Source organism: Marmota flaviventris, chromosome 12 (genome assembly GCF_047511675.1).
Source record: "Marmota flaviventris isolate mMarFla1 chromosome 12, mMarFla1.hap1, whole genome shotgun sequence".
Lineage (NCBI taxonomy): Eukaryota > Metazoa > Chordata > Mammalia > Rodentia > Sciuridae > Marmota > Marmota flaviventris.
Window position 1 is genome coordinate 29,747,005 of NC_092509.1, and position 25,973 is coordinate 29,772,977.

Genomic DNA, 25,973 nt, shown 5'->3' on the forward strand with positions numbered 1-25,973 from the left:
AAGCAATTAGGCTATAACAGATTTGAAAAACACTATCAAACAGTTTGATCCACTTGACAAAGAAAAGTCTTCCCAACAACAGCAGAATGTATCTTATGTGCAAGTGTTCATGGAATATTTACTAGGACAAACCATACTTTGGGCCACAAATTTCCTCAATATATTTAAAAGATGACATCATACAAAGTATGGTTTGTGACCTTAAAGAAATTAAACTAACAATAAAAAATGGAAAAATATCAGGAACATCTCCAAATATTTAAAATAAAATAAATAACCCATAGCCCAAACAAAGAAGTTTTGAAGAGAAACTGAAATATATTTTGAACTAAATAAAAATGAAAATACATGTCAATTTATTGGATTCAGCTACAGTAATGCGTAATGGGAAATTAATAGAATTAAGTGACAGCATTAGAAAAGAATATTTTCCCTTATTAAATACTATGTAATTATACACATTGACCTATTGTATCTGACTTATTATATAACTGACATTCTTTATGACCAACAGTACATTTGCCTTTAAGTCTATTTTATCTGACAATACTCTACAGGTTGAATATCTCTTACTTAAAATGCTTGGGACCAGAAGTGTTTCAGATATTGGATATTCTTTTTTTTTCCAGATTTTTGGCATCCAAGTATAAACATGGATGTGATTTATGTTTTATACAAATGTTACACATAGCGCTAAGGTAATTTCATACAATGTTTAATATAACTTTAAGCATGAAACTAAGTTTAATGATGTGCCATATTGTCAGTTAAAATTTTGGAGCTTTTGAGATTTTAGATTTTCAGATTAGAGAAAATCAACCTTTTCCATCTTATTTTGTACTTATCAATTGTCCTAATACCTCTATGCTTCTTTAGAATTGCTAACAGTTTTTCTTCCCTTGTTCCATTTTTCATCTCTAATATACAGTTACACACTATTTTCTTTTTAGTAAATACTATTAAACATTACCATGAATAAATGTATAAAATCAATTGCCAGCAGTACAGCCTAGTAATGAGGATCATGGATTCGAACCAGATCATCTAAATTCAAATCTGGTCTCACGTGTGTTGCTCTTGGTTTTCTCATCTGTAAAATGTATACAACAACACTAATTACTAATTACAACACTATCATGTAATTAGCAATTACATTAGTAACCACAGTACTATTATGTGATTAGTAATTATATTACTAATATCATAAAGTTATTGTAGACCCTAATGTAGGTTAATATACATGTAACAGAACATGGTTGGCATATCACAAACACTAAATTTATATATGCTAGTAGTATTATTATTTATCCACCTCCAAAACTATACAATGAGTTTAGACCTGATCAGCCAGAAGGATGGCTTATGTACTAATTTGTTCACTATTTTAATGATATCATGTGGTTTCTCTAAAGATGTAATTAAAGTTTCATACTTATGTAATTGCATAGATTTATTCACCATTGTTTTAAATCTAAATTATGTTTCTGGGATCATTTTCCTTTTTCTATTTTCCACTTAGAAGTGCCTTTGTTGAAGGTCTGCTAATGGTAAGCACTCTCAGCTTTTTATGTAGTTAATTCTCATTCTTGAAATATAGATTAGCTGAGTACTTGATTCTAAAAAAAATTTTTCTCTTAGTACTTGAAACATATTAAGTTTCTAAATATTATTTCTTTGTATTCTTAGTCATTTTTCACTTAGGCTACTTTTAATATTTTATCTTTGTTTTTATTATTTTAGAGTTTTACAATGGGATGTTGCCATGTAAATTTCTTTCCATTTATTATAAATGAGATACACTTGAGTTTTCTCAGATTAAGCCTTTTTATATTTTCATTAGTCCTGGAAAATTCTAGGGCATTATTTCTTTGACTATTGCTTCTTCCTCTTTCTATTCTGTTAACCTACTACTCTGCTAGCTATATGTTAGTGTTTCTTATTTAATTTTCCATGTGTCTCAATCTTTCATATTTTTCTTCTGTTCCTCCATGTTTGAACACTGCATAACTTCCCTATATCAATCTTCCAGTTCTTCAGTTCTCTCTTCATCTGGATCTAATATATCTGACTTTGAAATTTATTAATTTCATTTCATTTCTATATGTTTGTTTTGAAATCTGTGTGCCATATTTGATAATATCTCATTTATTGTTCACTTTTTCCTTTCCATATTATTATTATTATATCATTGGTAATCCTAAAATCTGAAGTATCTAAAAATCCAAATCTGTTATTTTTATTAATTTCCTTATGATGGTATGTTTTTGCACTATTTGGTTTAACTCGGTCTGTGGGAATTTTTTAGGGACAGTCTGCACACGCTTTGGCTAGGCAACATAGAGGAGTCTCCAAACAATTATTTTTAAATCATATCTTTGTTTAAATGTCTCCTACTAAGCAATTATTTAAACTCCAGATCCAGATGTGGTTAGGCCTGAGGCCTGAAGCTGCAAATTCTCAAGAAAGCTCTTCCCTCTTCAAAACCAGAGTCACAGTGTCTGAAGGACTTCATTGTTCAAATATGCCAGCCAAATGAAGTCTTTTTCCTAGGCTACTTTACTCTAAAGAGTGTTGAACCTTTGAAAGTCCAGACTTAGCCCCTTTTTGATAGCCTTAGGTTTGGTCTCCACAAAGTTCCATGACAGAAAGAAAATAATCTCCAAGACCACCTCATGCTAGCATTTGCTCTCATAGCAGTCCAAGTTTCCAAAGTTAATTAGATCTCTGATTTCATTCCCTTATGCGGGGAAAAGAAGTCTTCTTTGGATGGTGTACTTTTATATTTTGTTCTATTTTTACAAAGTCAGCTATTCAATAAAAATTGTGGGACTTTTTATTCAGTTTTTTTGAAATATAATTTCCATCATTCTACCAGAAAGATAAGTTTTTGTATGGATTATTATCCCCATAGGAGCTAACAGTGCGATCCTATTCATTGTAACTACCCCTGAAAACTCCTGTTACTTTTTAGTTTTCTCTGCAAAACCTTAATGAAAATTAAATTAATAAGTGAATGCTTTTGTAATACTCTGGGTTTAAAAAAAAATTTCTAGGATATATGTCCACTGCTCTTGTGTTTATGTCCTTACTGCTTTTGTAACAAATCTCATCCTAATGCATTTTATGCGCCTTTCGTTTTCTTGATTCAAAAATCTCTAAAATTGATTCAGTTGTTTCTTGCTTAGTTTTTCTATAGACAAAGCATTACTCTTGATTAAAAATCAATTTATCAGCTCCCCAGACTCTGTTCTCTAGGACTACTATTTTTCATGCACAGACTGTGATCTCTCTCCCATTCAATTTATAGTATTACTCTTGTCTTGTCACTTTCCAGATGTGGTCCAAATACAAGAATTTCAACAGATCTGCTTGAATTAATATTTGTGTTTCTTGGCCCTCCATCTTGATTTTATCACCATAGTATGTTGTGGAAAATAGCCTACATTCAAATTTGAAGAAGTCCTCAATTGAGTTATTACAGAATCAGGGAGGCAAAAGACCACATTCTTATACCAGTTCCACTAGATATTTTGACCATGTCTATCAACTAAACATAATCCAAAAAAATAAAGAGAAAGTAGTTTTTGTTTTTCTAAATCAAAACTGATGGCCAGGCACAGTGGCACAGGCCTATAATCCCAGTGACTCAGGAGGCTAAGGCAAATTCAAAGCCAGCCTCAGCAACTCAGCAAGACCCTGTCTAAAAATAAGCAACTTAGTGAGACTCTGCCTCAAAATAAAAAATAAAAATAAAAAAGGACTGGGAATGTGGCTTATTGGTTAAGCAACTCTGGCTTCAATTCCTGGTACCAAAAATAAAACTGAACAAGAGACCAGTGAGCATAACAGCAAATGGGTGGATTCTGCTCAGGTACAGTAATACTACGGTCCACATTTAATCAACAGAATTCATACTGATCAGTGTTATTACAGGGAATGCTAATTAAATGTAAGTGCCTTGAAACCTCAAATAAAGTGTTACCAAATTCAACCTCAAGCAGCAGGGATCCAATTCTTCTGAAAAGTACAATCTGCACAAAAGCTTACTCAATACAGAAATGTTTTTCAGCTGTTTTCCCCACAACATAACAATAAATAGAAACAGACCTAGGGAAATGGTGAGACTATTAAGAATAACAACACAAAGGTGATGTCTTGGCTATAAAATGAATTGTTCTTAAAATAAATAATTCCATACACCTTTATATATTTTGCATGCACAGAATGTGATACCTCTCACATTTAATTTATGGTATCACTCTTACCTTGTCACTTTTCAAATGTGATCCAACAGGTCCCCACAAAAATGGGAGTCAGGATAGGTGAGTCCTATACCAGCTCTGCCAGCAATTAGGATTGTGATCTTGATCAATTCGTAAAACCTAACTAAGCACCATTTTCTTCACATGTAAAATGACAGAATATGACAGCACAATCCAAATTTCCTTCTAACTAGTTTTTAAGAATTGAAAAAAAAATACATAAATGCTTTGTCACTAGAAGGTCATTATCATTATCAATCTTTGGTGCAATGTCTGAATTAATGCAATAAAATGAATAAAAGACCCGAAAACATTCAAGTTTCAAGCATTCATATCTCAATTTCCTTTTTGAAAATCTTCCAAAATCTTTATTTCTGGCAGCATGTAAAGAAAGGGTATTGTTATTAATGTGACAGTCATTTGTCTCTTCAATTATTTTATTTGTTAATAAAGAATAAGGATAGAGAAAAGATTTTAAGTGTTTAATGGGAAGTGTATATAAAAGGAAAAGGATTACTACTCAATAAACCAGTGGTTCTCAAAGCTTTGGGGGTTATTTGAATTAATCACATGGGATTTTTTTTTTGGTGGGGGGTGTACCCAAATTGAACTCAAGGGTTCACTACACCAAAGAATACAATAAAGATATTTGTTTCATTTTCATAACATTTGATAATGATTAAAATATTAGATAATAGCTCATCTGTGCCTAATAGTTACATGGCTTTGATGGTTAGTGGCATCAAGCAAAGTTAATTTTCAATAAATATGCATTAATAGGTTTTTAGATGTATCAGGCAAGTCACATCACTACCTCAAAAATATCTTTTCATCTCAGAAATGTTTAAAGTAAGGCAAATGCTATCTTCTATATATACTAGGAAAATAAAACCAAAATTCTTGCTTAATATATGTGTGTGGGGGGGGGGGGAGTTACAGTATCAATTAAGAAAGTTCTAGAATATTCTTAGGATGAATATTTAAATGTAACCCATTTTTCAAATAAACAACTTCTCCCTCAGTGAAAATGACAATACCCTAGTTAAATTGTATAATGTAACTGTGTTGTCATTCTTTAAGAGATACTGCTATTGACAATGAGGTTGCCAGTGCTGGAGACAAGACTAGAATGATGCCAATGACTAAATTCCATACAACAAACTCAAGAGGTAAGGCAGGACAGGTGATTAAGAGGTAAATCTCTAAGGACCACAAATCAATTACAGTTTTTGTAAGCAGTGACATAAAAAATTATGGGGGTAATTACATTAGGATCAGAACATCTGAATTACAGTCCCAGTTTTTGTTTATGGGCTTTTTGTTTTTGTTATCGTGTTTTTGTTGTTGTTGTTGTGTGTACACATGAGTGTGTGGTACAGAGAATTCAATCAGGAGCACTCTGCCACTAAGTTACATTCCCAGCCCTTTTTCCTATTTTTTATTTTAAGACAGTGTCTTGCTAAGTTGCCCAAGCTGACGTCAAACTTGTACTCCTCAGCCATCCAAATACCTAGTATTGCAGGCACATGCCACTGCACCCAGTGTTCTCTAGCATTTATGATCAAAATCCCATGAAATAATGATGTGATGTTGACATATGTATGTACCTCACACATAGAGTGCAGACTTGATTCAAAGCAGTCCTAGATAAAATTTTAAAAGACTAGCATATCCCTGGATAACATTTCTCTCTTGCTGCAATTAAAAGGAACATTTGCTGTTTCTATTTCTTTGCCTCACAAGCAGCCAACATTTTTCCTCCAAATTAGACTTCCCTTCCCCACCCAATCTCTGATTGCTGTGTTTATCCTAGTATATTTTGACTGTTTCTATTTCCATTCCATTTTGTAAAGGAGGACCAAATTCTGCCTTGATGAATGAATATCCTGAGAGAAGTAATCCATTTTTATAAACATTATAAGAAGGTAATTTCCTGCTCAAAATAGAAAGCTGACATTTCTGTCTTTCTATAGTTATAGATTCATTTAAACATGAAAGCATGTAAATAAGAGATGGAATCTTGAGTAAGGGTAAAGAAAAAAATGGGCTAGAGAGAGAAAGGTGAAGCAGGATAAAAAAGCAGAGGAGGGGAAATAGAAAATATGGAAACTAAATAACCTATCAGAGCAAAGAATACATTATACAACCTCTATTATCTGAATAATCTTCAATCAAAAATTCTCATTAATAAAAAAGTGGCAAAGAATTTTAAAAGTAAATAACCAAAAAATATATTCCTAAAAATAATACTTAAAATGCTTAGCAAAAGTTTTTAGAGCTAAAGCCTAAATGATTTTAACTGTTTAACAACATTACATTAATATCACTGGACTAAAGGGCTACATTATGCTAAAGCTCAGTAATGTTTCTTTGACCTGAAAATGAGATGCCTTCACTTACTGATGTTGATGTGGATTTCAGATAGCTACCCTGAGTCTTCTGATGGCAAGAAGGATGTAAGCTGGTTTAAAATGATCAGGAGGAATTCATAATCACTACAGAACCAATCAGGGACACTACTGATCATTTTTGTCCACAAAGAAACTTATTATGATAATGTAATATTATGTTTCTAACTTATATACTCAAATTAACCTGTGTACAGACAACAAAGTCCTTGGTATCTGCTGCGTCAGCCCTTAAATTTACCTACCATATGATAAATATGTGATAAGACTGGATGGAATAGAGTATGTCCATTACTACTTACAGAAACACAATTTGAAACAGACAACCCTTTAAGCATCAAGCAATGTGTAAATAAGATGGCTTCCTGTAACATCAATTCTTGCATGCATTCAGTATTTGAATTACTATTATGTTAACATTGTACTAGGAACAAAAATTGGGAGTCGAACAAACGTAGTTTTAAGTTTAATGGAAGAAACAGACATAAATAAAATCACCATATAAATAAATAAATACATAATTAGAAACTATTATAAGTGCTATGACAAAACAAAATAGGATGCCATGAAAACAAGTGACTGGGCAAACCTATAATGAAGCCAGAATAAGCTTCTCTAAGGAAATGTTATTTGAGAAGGTTACTGAATAAACTAACTACGTAAAAATGGGAGAAAGAGAGATCCAAGCAGTTAAGTGGGCACACAAATGTCTCAAAGTTGAAAGGGGCATGGGACACTGGAGGAGCTAAAAGAAAACTAAGCCATTGTCACTAGGGCAAGAAGAGAATGAATATGTAACATAGGATCATGTGAGCACTGGAAGGTTCTTGTCTCATGCACCTGAAGAATGAAGTACACAGATGATGGAAAGTAAGAATTCAGTAGTATATTTATTAAAAAGTAGCAGATTTATTAGAAGAAAACAAGGAAAGATTCCACAGCATGGTAGGGGTCCCAAAGAGGGTACCATTGGAGGCTTTCTGTCTAGGGGTTTTTATACTGTTTTCATCGGAGAGTCTTCCTTGATTGTTCTCTGACTTAGTTGAAAGTGTACAATTTTAATTTCTTTTTCCCATAACGGGATTATCTAATGTGTTTGTTAACCTGAGTTTGTCTTGTATTTGTTCCTTAAAACAAAAGAATTACTTGGGTTCAAAACAACTTGATGCGGTTGACTAATGTTAGGGTACTTAAGGAAATCTGGGACAACAAAAGGATGTCTGGACATCCAAGCATGAGTAGGGTCTTTCAATTAGGCAGCCAAAAACAAACAAAAGAAACAAGCTTTAGTCTAGGATTTAAATATGAAGTGGTAGTCCTGCCTCAATGATAGAGAAGTAGTCAGAGACAGAGCATGCAGAACATTATTGGTTAAGATAAAAACTTAGGACTTTATCCTGGGATGGGGAGCATGGAGGAGAGCTGGGTTGGAGCTGAGTGTCATTCAAAAGGTCAGAGTAGACAGTGTTGGGTCTGGAGTGCCTTAGGGACATCCCAAAGTAGATAGTATGTAGGCAAAAACCACTTGCTTTGTTGCCTGGTTTTTCTCATTTCTCCTCCTCCTCATATATTTCAAGCGTGCCTTCCAGGAATTCCAAATCCTCCTTGCTCTATTTTACAGAAAATTCCAAGTGTACCAGCTCTACTTCCAAATTCAGTTCCAAGTTTTCCCCTACAAATAGAAAGAAGCCACTTGGGTAAACAGAAGACTATGTATTCTGCAGTAACACGAATAATATATGGTGTTTCCTCAGGCAGAAAAACCTTCCTGAAAGGCTCATATGGTTTTAAATAACAATTCTTCCCTCTTACTGTAAGTATGTAACAATGGGTAATAAAATTACCTTTCTGAAGCTACCATGAGATATGTGCTGCTTATTACTTTACATCCTGATGAAGATTCTGTCTCTATAAAGTCAACAGCGATCAGCAATGCAAAGAGGTACACAGCTCTACCAGTCTTTGTCCTTGAACAGCAGAACTACTTCTTTCTTCATCCAATGGTGACAAAAAGAACTTGAATTCTCAATGTTAAAGTCCAAAAGTCGGGACCTTCAGATTATAGAATTTGAGGCTCTAGCTCAGCTTCAAAATACTTAACAAGAGAAATGATAGTTTCCATTAGCATACTAAAACTAAATAAACTGAATGTTACCATAAATAAAATATAATAAAGGCCAAATAATCACTTCTTTTTAAAAAAATTTTTTAGATGTTAATGAACCTTTATTTTATTCATTTATTTGTATGTGGTGCTGAGAATTGAACCACGGTGCCTCACACATGCTAGGCAAGTGCTCTACCACTGAGCCATAACCCCAGCCCCATATAAACACTTCTGATTATCAGGATTTCACTGCATTGGTAAAAGTACCCTCATCAATTTGTGACAGAGCCTGAAAACATCAAGTTTGTTGCTCAGTTTTCTCATCTGTAAAATGGGGGAAACAGTTGAAATTTCATTATATGGTTGTACTGAGGACTAAGTGGCTTAACAATCAGGTAAAGTTTACATGAAAGGTCATAGAAAGTGTTTAATAATGTTAGTTAATGTTGGTATTGAATTAAGGAAACTGAATCAAAATGATGATGTGCTAAATGGCCCACAGCTAGTAAAAGTGCAACTGGAATTTAAACCATAGTTTATCCTTCTGCCCTAAGACATAAAAACCAAAACAGGGACAAGGGTAGAAGGAAGACGGGACTGAAAAAAAAAAAAATCACAGGATTTTCAGCCTTGTAGGCTAATAACACACAATTATCAAATATTTTTCTGGTATTTTATCATTCTACTCCATCTTCTGATTCCATTTCCATGGGGATTATAGAAGCTCACACATAAAAATAGGAACTATTGTGCTTGCATTTCAGAAGGAAGAGCAGAACTGAAAGGAAAACTTTCTATATAGAACACACCTCCAAGTCTTTTGTTTTCTACTGCTAGTATTTTTTAGTGCCTTTCATTAATAATCCTCATTCAGAGATTTTAGAGGGAGATTCAGCTCTACTGAGGCAGAATTTACACAGTAAAATTCACCACATTTGCATACATAATTCAATGAGTCTTGTAGTCATCTCATTTATGATCTGATCTAATACAGGAAACTTTCCCTTGAAAAATTCACATATAAACAATATTTCATATAAAGCTGCAAAGACTTTAGAGATATACTAAAGCATACTCAGGTATAGAGAGAGATCCTCAGTTAAGAACTCTTAATCAAAAACTAGCAAAGCACCTTAAAGGAATCATGTGCATAAAAACATTCTTTTCAGGTTGAATGGATGGTAACTTATCAATATTTAGAAAAGTTGGTATATGAAATACCAATTGTTGATGTACATCAGAATACATAAATAGGACACACTTGCTACGTGCATTCCATGTAAGGTTACTGCTTACAAAAGAACAAAACAAGACAAAAGTCATACTTTGGTAGCATCAGTAATGGTCAGTGCGCCACACAATTCAAATGTGTACAAATTGTAAATTATAGTAAATATTTCTATTTATAGAAGGCAAAGGATAATGAAATTGAGAGAAATCAGATAAGAAAAACTAATTTTTGCTTAATACCCACCTTTTTAGGTAATTCTTCTGCACTACAACTAATCCCAATTATATTTATTTAGAACTTCCTTGGACAAAGTATGCTCGATATTTTGGGAAGATACAAAAAATAATTCTCAACTCACTCATTTTCAAAAAGTTGTAATCAAGGGGCTAGGGTTGAGGCTCAGTGGTAGAGCGTTCGCTTAGCATACGCAAGGTCCTGGGTTCAATCCTCGGCACCACATAAAAATAAATTATTTAATTAAAGATATTGTATCCAACTACAACTAAAAAATATATATTTAAAGAAAAAGTTGTAATCAAGAATTTGGGCCTATCATTAAACATGTAAAAAATTAGATGTTGCTCCTAAATAAAACAACAATTGGTTTAACCACAGTACCAAAATAAAAGGTAGGTTTTGCCAGGAAGAAGTTTGTCAAGTTAAAAAGCACATTTATAGAGAGTGAGAATATAATGAAATTATGAACTTCTTCATATACAGTTCCAAAGAAATTTCATGAAATCATAATATTCAGTCTTTATAAATATTTAGATGTCATTTGTTTGACTGTTTTTAAGACCCTATTATTTCATGTAATCCCTTTTGTTTCCATGTTGTAATGCTAAATTACAAGTCTAAATGCCAAATTCAAGTCTACAATAGAGGTGTGAGCTACATTTGATTGAAATTTAAAGATGAATAAAGAATGCAAAGATTAAGCCTAGAAGAGAAATAACATCTCTCTTAAGTGTACTTTCTTAAATAGCCAAATGAAAGGTAACGGCAATTGTAATTTCACCTGAGTAAATAAAGTAACCTGGAGTAAAATTAAGATAATCAGTTAATATGAATTAAAAACTATGAAGGAGATGCCAGATTAAAATTTTTACTACCATCTTCAGAGACAAAAAGAAATTCACCAATAACATAATTCCTTCTAGGATCATTCTCACACTCATTATCCAAAAATATTTATGAGGTTGTAAACTATTTACAGCATTTTCTAAAATATTTTCATTCATTTATTCAACACATAATTACTGAAAGGAGTTATTACTTATAGTTTATTTGCAAGGCTACATGCTACCCTTGTCTTTTACCTCTGTAACAAGAAAAGAAATAGGGCCCTCTGGAAGTTTAATATATAAAATAGTCAATTAAAACCACACTCTATTTTTGTGTGAATTCATCAATCCCAATTAGTTTTCCTTCCATTAAAATGAATCTAATCCCATTATAAAAGAAAATTCAGTGATAACATTACAGGATTGCCAGAAAAGTACTCCAGATCACTTCTTCCCTTCTGATCTTCAGATCTACTTGAATTTCTTGGTCCTTCACAGTAAAGGGCTCACAAAAATTATTCATTCCACCTTCTGGACACTGGGGGAAAAATGGTGAAGAAACATAAACAAGGCCCTATCCTAATGAAGAACAAAACAACTATCCATCGAATAATTGTACTTAAACACACAAATTACAGACCTAAGATGACTGTCTGAAGGAAAGAAACACAGTTCTATGAAAACCTCCCCACAAAGAAACTTAATGGTTAGAGTAAGATTCCTAAATGTGAAGAGTGACCTGAGATCTAAAGACTCAATGGGATCAACCAGGAGAATGACAGGAGGTTAGAAGAATGGGGAGTGAAGAAAAAGTTTCAACAAAGAAAGAACATGCCTTCAGAAACCCAGTATTCTAAGAGAAACTGAAGAGAATTGTGTTAAATCACAATTTACAATTGGATCACACCAATCCAAGAATATTGATCTTAATCCAATCAGCAATGTAAAACCGCTGAAACATTTTAAGCAGAGGGGTGATGATAAGGTTTTCATTTTAAAAATATCATTCAAGCATCCAAGTGGAAACTAGATTATTGAAGAACAACAAAAAGATGAACAGTTCTGAACAAAACCAGAAAGGAAAGGGTATTTTTCAGAGCCTAACACTCTGCCAGACAATTCCATCTAGGATTACATTCCATAGGAAACTAGTTTTACAACCTGCCCCTTCTCCTTTGCAGCCAAGTGAAAGTTTTTGCATTTTCTCAGTGCCCTGCTATGTGCTTTCTACAATTAATGAATCAGAGCTTGGTGCTTACAAATCAGTGAAGTACACCATCACTCCCACTGGTGCTATAGGTCATTATTTTAAGAGAGGGGAAATACCTTAATTAGTAGCTTCTGTATTAAAATAGGTTAGCTTAAGCTACATTTTGAAAATTCATCCTGAAATCTTAGTGAATTTACACAACAAAAAATATTATGTGCTCAACTTAAGGTGGACTCTGCTCTACATCACCATTTATAGATCCAGGATATCAACATTCCTCCATAAAACTGCACTCTGAAACATATGATCTTCTTGCTTACTGCAACAGAGAATAAGAGTGCAATGTTTTCCACCAACAATAAAACACTTCGGTTCAAAAATAACATATATCTGTTCATTGACCAGAACCAGCCACATGGCTCAGGCCACAGGTAAAGGGCTTAGAAAGTACAATCTGCTGTGGGCTTGGAAAGGAAGAAGAACTAGATATTGGGAAATATTAATAAAGTCTAGCATACACTAATAAATCTTTTTTTTCTCCTTAGAAGAATTCCATGCTTTAAGTAAAATATTCTGTCATCCATAAAAACAATACAGCTAACAATTAAAAAAAAAAAGTCTGCATTTAAGTATAGTTCATTTCAGTGAGATTCAGTAACAGATTGATATACACCTAGCCAAAAGCAAAGAAATGTTCTGAGTAAACTGCACAGCCTTACTTATCTTGATTAACATACCATCTTGGTTAGTCTTCTTGAAATATTTTTTTAAAAAAACAGGCCACAAAGTCTCAATTCCACTTTCAAGCAAGCAAGACCTTTACAGTCTCCAATGCTTCTGTACATACCTTTTAGGTATCATTGTGACAAGTTTGAAGAATATTTTCATAGTTTAGATGTGAGGTGTCCTCCAAAAGCTCACATATGAGATAATGCAAGAAGGTTGAGAGGAGAAATGATTAGGTTTAAGAGTCTTAATGCAATCAGTAATTAATCCCCTGATGGGGATTAACTGAGTGGTAACTGAAGTGATATGGTGTGGCTGGAAGAGGTGGGAATTGGGGGCATAGCTTTGGGGTATATATTTTGTATCTGGAGAGTGGAGTCTGTCTGTCTGTCTCTCTCTCTCTCTCTCTCTCTCTCTCTCCCCCCCCCCTCTCTATTTCTCTTTCTGATCATGATGTGAGCTGCTTCCCTCTACCACACTCTCCTGCCATGATATTTAGCCTCACCAAAACCTCTGAAACTGTGAGCTCTCAAATAAACTTTTTCCTCCTCTACAATTGTTCTGGTCAGATTTTTTAGTCATAGGAGCAAAAAAGCTGACTAAAACAGAAATCAACTTAGGCTGGGCATGCCTGTAATCCCAGCAATTTGTGAGGCTGAGGAAAGAAGATTGAAAGTTCAAGGCTAGTCTCAGCAATTTAGTGAGACCCTGTCTCAAAAATAATAATGATAATAATAATAATAATAATGTCTTGGTATATATATGAAGGATCTGCATAGTACTATCAACAAAGGTAATCAAAATGAAGAAACACTATGATAACTTAGCAATTGGTGTCTAAGTCTTCATTGTCCCCTTATTCTGGTTCTCTTTGCTATGTAACAAACCATTTCAAAACTTAGAAGCTTAATACACAATTTTTATTATCTTACAGTTGTATTATGCATTGGTTTCACCTAAGCAACTCTTGCTTAGGTTATTTAATGAAATTGCAATGAGTTGACAACAAGGCCTAGAGTCATATGATGGCTTGTCTGGTCTAGACAACTGTTAGGGTCTGTAAACAAGTCAAGATGGCGCCTGGCATTTTGCCAGAGGGAGTGGTTTGTGAAGTAATGCCAGTGAGCCATTAAGTGTGGAGATTCCTTATTGGTTGACTGCTGTATCTAGTTTATGTTAATTAAGATAAGCTGTGTGTAATGTATATATACCCCTCCTGTCCTACAATAAACGGCTACCACTCCTGCTGTATCAGTCTACACAAGTTCCTCGTCACCCCCCAGTTAGTTTGCCCAGCCAGCCAGACTGCAGCAGATGGTGGCCCGTACTGGGAGCCCCGGGACACTCGGGGGTAAGTTGACGAGAAAAAGCTGCCTGTCCATAGATAGGACGGGAGCAAATCTGCTCGACCCTAGACAGATAGGGCGATAGGAAAAATGGCCATTTTGAGAAAATGGAGAAGATTGATACAGTATGTTTGTGTCTTGTTTTGTCTTGAAATGTTGTATTGTCTTTGTGATGAAAATATGGAAGGGGTGAGAAGTAAATTACTAGGGGAAGAAGGCACCCCAGTGGAACCAAGAATAGTTAGGACATGTGTTGATGGAAGCCCAGGAACTCTAGTCAGAAAGAAGAAAAAAGTTCAGAAGAAGGAGGATTATCAGGAAAAAAGTTGCAGCAAAAGGCTATTACTGAATACTTTTCATTACCGGAGGGTGCGTGAAACGGTGCGGTGGCTGCCACGTGCGGGAGCCGGTCATGGCGCAGCAAGGACTTTCCAAGCGGCGGCAGCTGGCTCTTCCCCGCCCCCTGCCCAGGGAGCAGGATGCCACTTCAAGAGCCCAAATCCAAACTTGTGCCCGGAAGCAGTTTGAGTCCGGGACACTCCCCAGGGCCATCTGGGGCTGCCCAGGACGCTACAGCCGGCAGAAGATGCTACCGGTGTCCCTGATGTTTGGTCATTTTCAATGCCAAGAACTAAGCTAAAATGGTTCTCCCACACCTGGAGGCTGATGAATAATGAGCACCATTAAGGCCTATTTCAAATGTAAAAAACCTTGAGATAATGTACTAAATTGTTCAGAAGGTTGTTTTCTTAGTGCCTGCTGGAATACTACAGGATTTTCTTTAGCATCATTGCCGGAGTTCCTGCCTTCATCCCAGTGCCGGTGAGGACGAGGGTGGAAGAATTTCCAGTGTTGCTGAGAACCAGACGAAACTTCGGATCAAGCTAGCTGCCTGCAGAACTTACCTGGACTGTGATTTACCTGGACTGTGAGTTAATCTATTGAGACACTGCTTTACCTGGACTGAGACAACAAACTGTAATCTACAACAAATTGTAACTCGGTATCTTTGCTAATGGTGTCATTGCTGGTATAATTTTTCCAAGGGCTTCTTGCATGGAGCCATCAATTGGCTTGGTATTGTGGCATTTTGTATCCTCCCCTTCTGCTTGTAGCAGATTATTTATGGTGTTTGTGTAAAAACCACTATGGTCGTTATTTAAATTAAACAAAAGGGGGAAATGTTAGAGTCTGTAAACAAGTCAAGATGGCGCCTGGCATTTTGCCAGAGGGAGTGGTTTGTGAAGTAATGCCAGTGAGCCATTAAGTGTGGAGATTCCTTATTGGTTGACTGCTGTATCTAGTTTATGTTAATTAAGATAAGCTGTGTGTAATGTATATATACCCCTCCTGTCCTACAATAAACGGCTCCCCCTCTTGCTGTATCAATGTACACAAGTTGCTCATCACCCCCGGTTATTTTGCTGCAGCCGGACTGCGGCAGATGGTGGCCTGTACCGGGAGCCCCGGGACACTTGGGGGTAAGTGACGAAAAAAAAAAGCTGCCCGTCCCTACATAGGATGGGAGCAAATCTGCTCGTCCCTAGTTTGCCCAGCCAGCTGGGCTGCGGCAGACAACCAAAATATTTCTTCATTCACACATGTGGCATTTTACTTGGGACAACTAAAACAGCTCTGGATTGATCAATTCTCCCTCTTGCCACATGACCTCTTTACATGCTTTGTTTGAGCATCATGTAGCATGAAACTCTCAGGTGAGTAGAACTTCTTACATATCAACTGGTTTCTTCCAGAGTAAGCATTCCAAGGAAACATAATTGAAGCTATAAGGGTTATCTTATGGCCTAGCTGTGTAAGATGTACTACATCAATCTGAAGCATTCTGTTCGTTACATGGAGAAGTGTATATTCAATGTGTAAAAAACCAGACAGGGCATAAATACCAACAGGTGCAATTCACTAGGAGGAAGATATCATTGAAAACTAGTTACCACACCTCTGATTTGGGAAATAAGGGTCATAGTCAAAAACACCTGAGGAGGAAAGACTTTTTTTGAAACACAGCCCTATGTATCCATGATGGTAGAAATGTCTCCAAATACCAAAAGATAGCATCTCTATAAAATTTACCATGGGGCTGGGGATGTGGCTCAAGCGGTAGCGCGCTCGCCTGGCATGTGTGCGGCCCGGGTTCGATCCTCAGCACCACATACAAACAAAGATGTTGTGTCCGCCAAATACTAAAAAATAAATATTAAAAAAATTCTCTCTCTACCTTTATCTCTCTCACTCTCTCTTTAAAAAAAAAATTTACCATGCATTTATGGTTATCACAAAGCAGCAGAATTTTTGTACAATAGTGAGAAACAAAAACTTTAGATATGAGATAAAATTATAATAGCATCTTTACAAAGAAACTAAACTTATTACCGAAAATGTCAGAAAAAATATATCACAAAATTTGGAAATAAGCCAGGCGAGGTGGCACATACCTATAATCCCAGTGGCTCAGAAAACTGAGGTAGGATGATCGCAAGTTCAAAGCTAGCCTCAGCAACTTGGTGAGGCCCTAAGCAACTCAGAAAGACCTTGTCTCTAAATAAAATATAAAAAGAGAGCTGGAGATGTGGCTCAGTAGATAAGCACACCTGGGTTCAATCCTCAGTACCTTAATTAATTAAAATTTGGGAATAAAAACTTTTTCCACCTTTTTCCATATCCATTCTCTTCAGCTATGCAAATTCAAAATATTAAGTTACTCAGAATCTCTTCCAAAATGCATTGTAATCATTAATTAATTATTCCACACAATGTTTTCCTGAGGAAAACAATGATAATAATCCACTACTACAGAAAGCAATGGCAGACTTCTAAAGATCAACTTGCCCAATTGCATATCCAAAGAATGTGATTTCTTTCACTATTAAATCATGAGAAGTCTGCCATTCCTGGTTAAACCATCTGTTCACTTTGTGAAATAGCTTTTATCTTGTAGACACTAAAACTAATGTGTTAAGCTAAGTATTTGCTAATATTGTAGCTAGAACTCTATTTGTTATATTCAGTCCCAAGCACTAAAAGAAAGCTCCAGAAAATAAAAAGGACTTGTTTTAATTTCAAGAAATAGTCATTATTTCCTCAGAAGAAATAATTATGAATTTATAATCATGTTACATCTTTTAGATGCTCTGAGCATTTTATTAAAGACAGTCATAAGACAGTATTTTAATAATGTGTTACATTCAATTAACATACTGTGATCTAGAACAAAGTATGATGGCAGAACCTTACCTCTCTGTTTTGCTACATCTGACCTAGCTCTGCAAAAGGAAAAATGCTATGGCAGTCATAATAGTTAAAAGCAGGGATCATTTTATAAATAAAACAGAGAGCTTTTCTAAACAAATCTGCATTATTCAAAAAGACAACTAACTGCCATGTTAATTGGCTCTAATTTGTCCCACTGAAATTACATCATTTTCTGTGCTAAGCTATTCATAACCTAAGCATATCACACACTGATTTTCTGACTCTGAAAATAGTCTATCAGAATTAATTAGCAAATTAATATACTTTGCACTAAAAATTTCTTGTAAAGGAAAAACATTGCAGACAGTGAAAGACAATTAAAATAATGTTTTGTAAAGTAAAAACAAGCCAAATATGTTGCTATTCAATTGACCATAGGTATAGTAGACAGTTTCTTAGAAAGCATATTAATGTGAAGGAGTAGGTCAGGAGTATCAGGAACTTGGTGTTTTATATGAGTGTGGACACCTAGCTTTAGAGGGGAGCTATTTGGTTGAGTAAAGTGAAAAAAGGCAGGTGAACTGGAATAGACATGAATCAAAATGAACAGCTGAATTTTAAACAATTGTTCTTAACCTTGGCTGCACAATGGAATTCTGTGGGGAGCTTCAAAAATTAGTAATGCCTGAGATACTCTAATCTAATTAATCTTGAGTGTAGCCTGAGCACCAGAACTTTTAGAAGCTTTCCAGGTGGTTTTAACGTGCAGCAAGGCTAGAGAACCACTGATATAAAGTGGAGCTGTGGTCAGGTAGGCTAGTTATGGCAAAACTCTATGATTATAAGCAAAGTCAAATGGGAAACACTGGTTTTGGCAATATAGAAAAATACATGTTCACATAATCTCCAGGCAGACCACAACAAAAAAATGTTAATATTTTTATATTGTTTTCTTATGCCTTGCTCAGTTGACAAGAAATTAAGAGGCCAGAATTAAGCACAAATCCACAATAATAAATAGCAGGGGAACTAGGAGTTGCTTTGGGGCTAGCAATTGTTTCAAACCTAGGTCCTGAGTTTTAATCAGCTACATAGGAGAACACAAGACAAAACCTACATCTCTTTTAGAGGGTATCAGATTAAAGATGTTCCTTTAATAATTTTTGTCCTGTCCTTTACAAAAAGTGTGCTTACCTTTAGTTTAATTGACAAAAATTAGATGAATTCCTCTATTCTGTTATAACAAATCAATTCTGAATGGATAAAGTTAAACTTCAAACTCATAAAAGTAATTATGAAAATGTTTCAATTGGGATCTGGGAATATAACTCAGTTGGTAGAGTTCTTATTTTGCATGCACAAAGCCATGAGTTCAATCCCCTGCACCACCAAAAATAATAATAATAATAAAATTTTAAAAAGAAAATGTTTCTATTATTTTGAGATAAGAACAGATTTGTTAAATAAGATACAAAAAGCACAGATAATAAAGGAAATACTTTATAAGACTACAATCACAAAATTTAGTTCCTCAAAGACACTATAAAAAGAACCAAAACAAGACAAGTCATAATAAAAGGTAAAATATTTACATTATATTAAGTCATCAAAGAATTCAAATACAATAAAATCTCACAAATCAATGGGCTAAGCAACACAAAAGAAACAAAACAAAATAGGTATTTCACATAGCAGAAACATTAAAGATAAATAATCATACACATAAAAACTTTATCTCGTTAGCAATTTCATTTCAACAAATAAAAATTTAAACCCCCATAAAATGTTACTTTACAACTGCCACTGCTATGGTCTAAATGTTTGTGCCTCCCTAAAATTCATATGTTGAAACCTATATTCCCAATGTGATTGTATCAAGAGACAAAGCCTTTGGGAGGTTACTAGTCATAAAAGTGGAGCCCTCTTGAATGAGATTAGTGCCCTTAACAGAGGCCCTTTTTAAGGGAATTTGTTTGCCTTCTACCACATGAACACAAGGGTGAAGGTACCATCTGTGAACCAGAAGAGGGAGCCCTCATCAAACACGGAAACTGCTAATACCTTGATCTTGTGTATCTCAACCTCTAGAAATGCAAGAAATACATTTCTGTTGATCATAAACCACTCAGTTTATGGCAAATTATACAGCGGCCCAAACAAACTAACATTTCCTTGTCAATCAAAGAGTTAGTACCAAGGGCTGCAGGTAAGGTTAAGCGCTGGAACTCTCATAAAATTTCTAGTAGGAGTGCAAATTGGTACAGAAACTTTAGGAAACAATTTAGCACTAGATGATAGAGTAGATCATATCTACCTTCTATGGCCAAGAAATTCTATTCCTTAGAATTCTTCATACATGCACTAATGAGACATGTTCAAGGATGTTTACTGAATCTATGCTACTGACAAAAAAAAAAAAAAAACAGAAAATGGAAAACTGAAAAGTCTAAGCATTCATTGACCACAGAATTAAAAATTAAAGTGTATATAGTCAAACAATAGTATGCAACACTGAAATAGAATAAATAAAAATAGCCAAGAATATCCACTGCAATATCAAAAACTTTACATTAAGTAAAACAAATATAAATTTGCATTTATAAAATATTTGAAACATTAAAACTAAAACTTTTGTTACTTAGAGATGTAAATACATAGTAAAACTATAAAAAATGGCAAAGAAATTATTTTTTAAAGATTATATTATGAATGTAATGCACTCCACATGTATGTAAGAAATAATTTAAAAAATAAAAAAAATAAAAGATTATAAAAGTTCTTAAAAAACAGAGTAGTTTTCTTGGTAGAGACAAGATGTATTTTGGAAAATACCCACAAGAGACTTCAAACATTTATTTTAGAAGCTGAATTGTATTTACACAGGTCTTCATTTTATTATTATTATTTATCCTATTAACATATATTATATACATTCATTTGTATGTATGCTATATTTCTTGATAAATACAGGAATGAAGGAAGGGAGAAAGAAATCATTCTAACAGCCAAATTTAAAGGCTAAAAGAGGTCCCTGGTTCAATGAACATTGATTGTACTGAAGCATTTTTATTTTTAAGCTAAATAACAAATATAAGAATCATTATGGTGCCTATAATGCAATTAAGTTCTATATTAAATGTATGTTGGATGCATAAATGAATAAGTGAATGCTTTATCTAGGGGTGATGAAGTGACCTGAATGGCCACTTTCTTACACAGTTCTCTCTCAAATGGCTTATACCTTTCCATCTGATTCTGAGCACAAAGTGTTCTGGTAGTTAGATGTACCTCATAGAATTAGTTTTCTAAAGGGGAAAAAAAAACCATAGAACAATATCTCTGATGAACATAGATATAAAAAAATCATTAATAAAATATTAGCAAGCCACATTCAAAAACATATTAAGATAATAAACATGACCAAGTGGGCTTCATCCCAGTGACACAAGGTTGGTTCAACATACACAAATCAATAATTGCAATGCACCGCGTAAACAGAATTAAGAACAAGAACTATATGGCCATCTCAAAAGATGCAGGAGTCTTTGATTTAAAGAAAAAAAAAGTTAAATATTCATGTTAAAAACAATGGAGAAACTAGGCATAAAAGAATTTACCTATACATTACAAAGGCAGACTTACCTAAACATTATATGAGAAAAAAAAACTTTCAGTTTTTTCTAAAATCAGGGACAAGACAAGGGTGTAAGGATGTCCACTCTTACCACTTCTATTCGGTATAATTCTTGAAACTCTAGCCAGAGGAATCAGGCCAGCAAGTCAACACCTCAATTCTGAACCAATGCTGAAAACAGAAACCCATTCTGAAAAGACATGGCATATGTAGAAAAAAAAGAATTCTAAGCTGGTCCTCAAAATTCCTGCCCCCTATTTCAAATACCCTTTATAATGCCCTCTCCTTGAGTGTGGACAGGACTGTAAAAATGATAAATTTTACTCCCATGATTAAGTTATGTAACATGACTAAGATGAGAACTTTTTTAGATGCAATCCCCAGTAAGTTGATATTTTTAGTCAAAAGAGAAATAATACTGGATAGTTCTGACTTAATCTGGTGAAGAGTTATTCAAAAGGGGAAGAGATTCGCCCACTACCTTAGAGGAGACAAGCCTCTAGGTTGTAAGAGAAATACAAAGGACCTGAGGACAGCCTCTAGAAGCCAAGCCTAACCCCTGGCTGACATCCAGCAAGAAAACAGGTACCTCAGTCATATAACCACAAGGAAGTGATTTCTGCCAATATCCACCATGAACTTTGAAGAGGACTCCAAGCTCCTGAAAAAAACCATAGCCCTAACTGAAATCTTTAGATCTCAAGAAACCTTAAGCCAAAGACTCTCCATCTGACCTAATAAACTCTGAGATAAATTTTTTTTTAGCAATTAACTTTGAGATAACTTGTCATGTGGCAAAATAAAACTAATAACAGCATTTAAGAAATAAAACTCAGCAATTCTAATCTTCCATCCATCAGGTACCTGGTGATATGATGGACAAAGATGAACTCAGATATACTGAAAGCTATAAGAGAATATGAGAGAAAAAAAGACATCCTAGTCAAAATTATCTACTTGGAGCAGTTAGTGCTAAAATTGCTCTAAGTAAAAGAACAAGAGGTGGGGAGAAGTGGGGCAGAGAGAGAGAATGAATATGAGTAATTTACATAACTGGAAAGACTGATGAAAATAGCATCCAGAATTGCAGGAATCCAGAGACAGAACACCTGATGTCATTACCTTACAAATATCTTTTCCACAGTGGGCTTCTAAAAATCACATACTTTCTATAATTATATTCTGACTATGTCAAAGAAGATTCTGAGCAAAATTATCACCTGAGAATCAATTTCCTTCCAATCTCTTTAAAGTTGAAGGTGGATTCCCAGATTTAGAGTTCCCCTTTTATCCAAGCTTTCTATAAATTTGAAAATGATTTTTCATATCTTTTATGAGCATAAATGCAATACATCTTAGAATTAGGTCCAATAAGTAATAGGCTCAAAGAGAGACCCCTTCTCTATTCTAAAGAAGAAATTAAATTACATTCTTAAAAAAAGAAAATTCACTATAACTTGTTAAAGAAATTATTTTTGTTCAAAATTAAGTTCAGTGTTCAAAGGTATTTAAGGAAATAATTTAATAATATAGTTGACATACCACCAAGTTTTAATTCAATAAAAAACAAATTGTCATCTGACGTTAGAGTGCAAATAACATTCCTAAGAAGAGGAGAATGATATCATTTAATGCTAGAAACAATGTTAGAGAAAAACAAATCAGATCTTTTCTGTTAATATTGTTGCACATTCCCAAAAATCTCCAAGTTGGCTAAAAGGCAACACCAGCCCTCAATAAAGTATCTGAGTCTTCCAATGGAATGATTTCGGAATAATCAGTTCATTTGGAGGCCACTCTTCAACACTTATTAACAAATGTATACAATTCCTTCATACTGACCAGAATGCCTATTCTATAACATCTAAGAGCATAATGAAGGCACAATGGAAAGTACCCCATGCTTGCCAAAGTGTTGCATCCCAAAATCCTCATTTATAAAAAATTTGCATGAAGAAGTAACCATTTAACTTCTATAAAAATTATTTTGTTTATGTAGGAGTCACCATTAATCGCTTTAAAAGTTAGATCTCCTAGTATCTAATCATTAATTGCCTAAGTGCTATTTGCTCCATGTATACTCCCTTAACCCCACACCCAACAAGATGTTAAGCTCCTTAAGGGCAGGTTCCATGTTTTTATTGTTCTATCCACCATAATGGCTAGCTAGCTCATAGTCTTTCACATATTTGTTGAGTTAAACTAACAGTAAATATTATAGCTTTAGTGGTTTTTCAGTTGGTAGTGTCTCAGTCAGAAATTCTAATTGAATATTTGAAAAATACTTTTTTTGTTTTTTAAATAATTTTTATTTTTAAAAGTAAATTGGGGAGATAAAAATAGACACTAGTATTGCTAATAGAATAAAATAGACACTAGTATTGCTGTATGTATATACGTGTCTGTATAACAATGTGATTCTGCAACCTGTACACTTAGAAAAATGAGAAATTATACCCCATTTGATTCAAGTATATATGTCAAGATCAGTGTATTGTCATGTGCAACTAATAAAAAATAAATAAAACAAATAAAAAAAGTAAATTGTACATTGAATTGGGGTTGGGATTGTGGCTCAGTAGTAGAGCACTTGCCTGGCATACATGAGGCCCTGAGTTCAATCCTCAGCACCACATAAAAATAAATACAGTAAAAAAATCCATTGACAACTAAAAAATATTTTTTAAAAATTTTAAATTTGAACTGAACTGGTGGCTGAGGTGTGGCTCAGCGGTAAAGTGCTTGCCTCCACTGTGAGGCACTGGGTTCGATCCTCAGCACCACATAAAAGTAAATAAACAAAATAAAGATACTGCATCCATGAACAACTAAAAAATCTTTTTAAAAAATTGAACTAAACCAATTTAAAAAATATATTTTATACAAACCAAGAAATGGTAATGAAATATTATTTGTTGGATTCTACTACATAGTTAATTCTCTCTCCCCACCCCTTTGCCAAAATGTCATCACCTTGAAAGATAAAATTTATATTTTTATGATTTGTGTTCTACAATACCAAACTTGGCATTTCCACTAACTCAGAAAGAACAAGCCCTTAAAAATTACTGTAAATGAGCTTTTCCAATGGACAGAGGAGGTTAAAGCCTTTAATGGGGTTAAGGGCACTGATTCACCATTTCTGTTAATAATCCTCCAAAAATTTAGAGTAGGTTTGTACCAGCAACAGCCCTGTCTGATCCTAATGGGAAGAATGAAACAGAAACAAATATATACATTAAAATACAGGTTCTAATTAGCTTTGGAATATCTTTCTTCTATAATAACAATTATATAATGCTAATCAAATGATGCCTAACTTAATGTAAAATTAACTATTATAAAACATTTCATAATTTTAGCTATATCTGAAATAGTTCTTTGATGTTTTCAAGATTCAGACTTGATTTCACCATTAGCTTCACTTCCCATCCTTCTCAGTATTCTTAATAAAATTACAAAAAAAAAAAAAAAAATAGGTCTGCTGACTATGCTGGAAATATAATTTCCAATACCTCAGTAAAAAGTATTCTCTATGGTGGGACCAATTCAAAGCACCTTTTCCTACTCTTAAAAGAAAAAAAAAGGTCTCATGGGAGAAACTATGGCACTCAACAAGAACAACTTAGAGAGCAGTAGAGTATATATATAGCTTAACTCAAGTTGTTTGATAACCAATACACTGATTTCCCCCCCTTGGGCGCTTCCCTTACTTCCCTAAGCACCCCAATACCTAAAGATGCTTTTGAAGATACTTCTATATCTTCTAGGAACTAGACATGAGAGCATCCTAATGTCCTATGATCATGTGGAACTTCCATTTAATTACATGAAAAATACTCCAGAGGCCTCCATAGGAACCAAGAAGTGCACTATCTACCTTACCCCTTTACCAGGTCATCTTTCTACCCAAGGGGAAGGATGCCATGCAGTCCTTCATGATGCCATTTTATCTCATGAAGGACTATGAGCTCAAGCAGCCTGTATTTGGTGCGAACTATGTCCAAAAAATAGTGGAGGCTGAAGGAGGAGGCAGATGGAAAGGCTCTGCTTTATACAAGTTGATCTTCACAGCAGGGGGCACACCAGGTTTGGTCAGGGAATGCTCCAGGTGATATCTCAAGCCTCCCCCAATGGAGCCTATGGGTACCCTTACATTCCCAGTGGGGCCTATGTCTTTTCCACACCAGTGACCAATGGAATGTACACCCTGCAAATGGAATGTACCCCTATCCACCACCCCCACCTGAGTTCTATCCAAAAATCTCCCATGATGCATGGCACCATGGGATATATGCAGTCCCTGCCACTACCATATCTGGGACCCATGCTCCAGTCAGTGTCCCTAATGTCCCTTCCACTCTTGCAACTGAGGCCAAGGCCCCAGAAGCAGCTGCTATCACCTATTATAACCCAGGCAACCCACACAATGTCTATGTGCCCACAAGCTAGCCTCCACCATCTCCCTACTACTCTTCAGAATACAAGAAGACTCAGTGGACCCTGCCCACTTCCCTGCCCCCACCCTCATTGGCCTTTCTTACTCCCTTATGGGACTGCATCTGGCTAGGGGAAGCCTGTTCTTCCCCAGGTCCTATTGTAAAAGTTACCAGGAACTAATGTTGTGGGAAGGCAAGGCCTCTGGCTTCTGTAGAGGTGTCCTTCCAGCTTCCCAGCTAAATCAGCCCACAGTGCCCCTCTTACCATTTCTGGGGCTGGCTTGGGAGAATGGGATATTCCCTTTGTTCCTGTTTCACTATCTGGCCACCTCCTTT

At 34.9% G+C, this 25,973-nt stretch overlaps 1 protein-coding gene and 1 pseudogene across 1 annotated transcript in view; one reads left to right on the top strand and one right to left on the bottom strand.

The window, feature by feature from the left end:
• Gpr158 (G protein-coupled receptor 158) overlaps positions 1-25,973 on the bottom strand; it is a 408,943-nt gene that overhangs the window by 302,057 nt on the left and 80,913 nt on the right. The window lies entirely within an intron of this gene.
• On the top strand, positions 24,938-25,818 carry LOC114106251 (WW domain-binding protein 2 pseudogene; annotated as a pseudogene).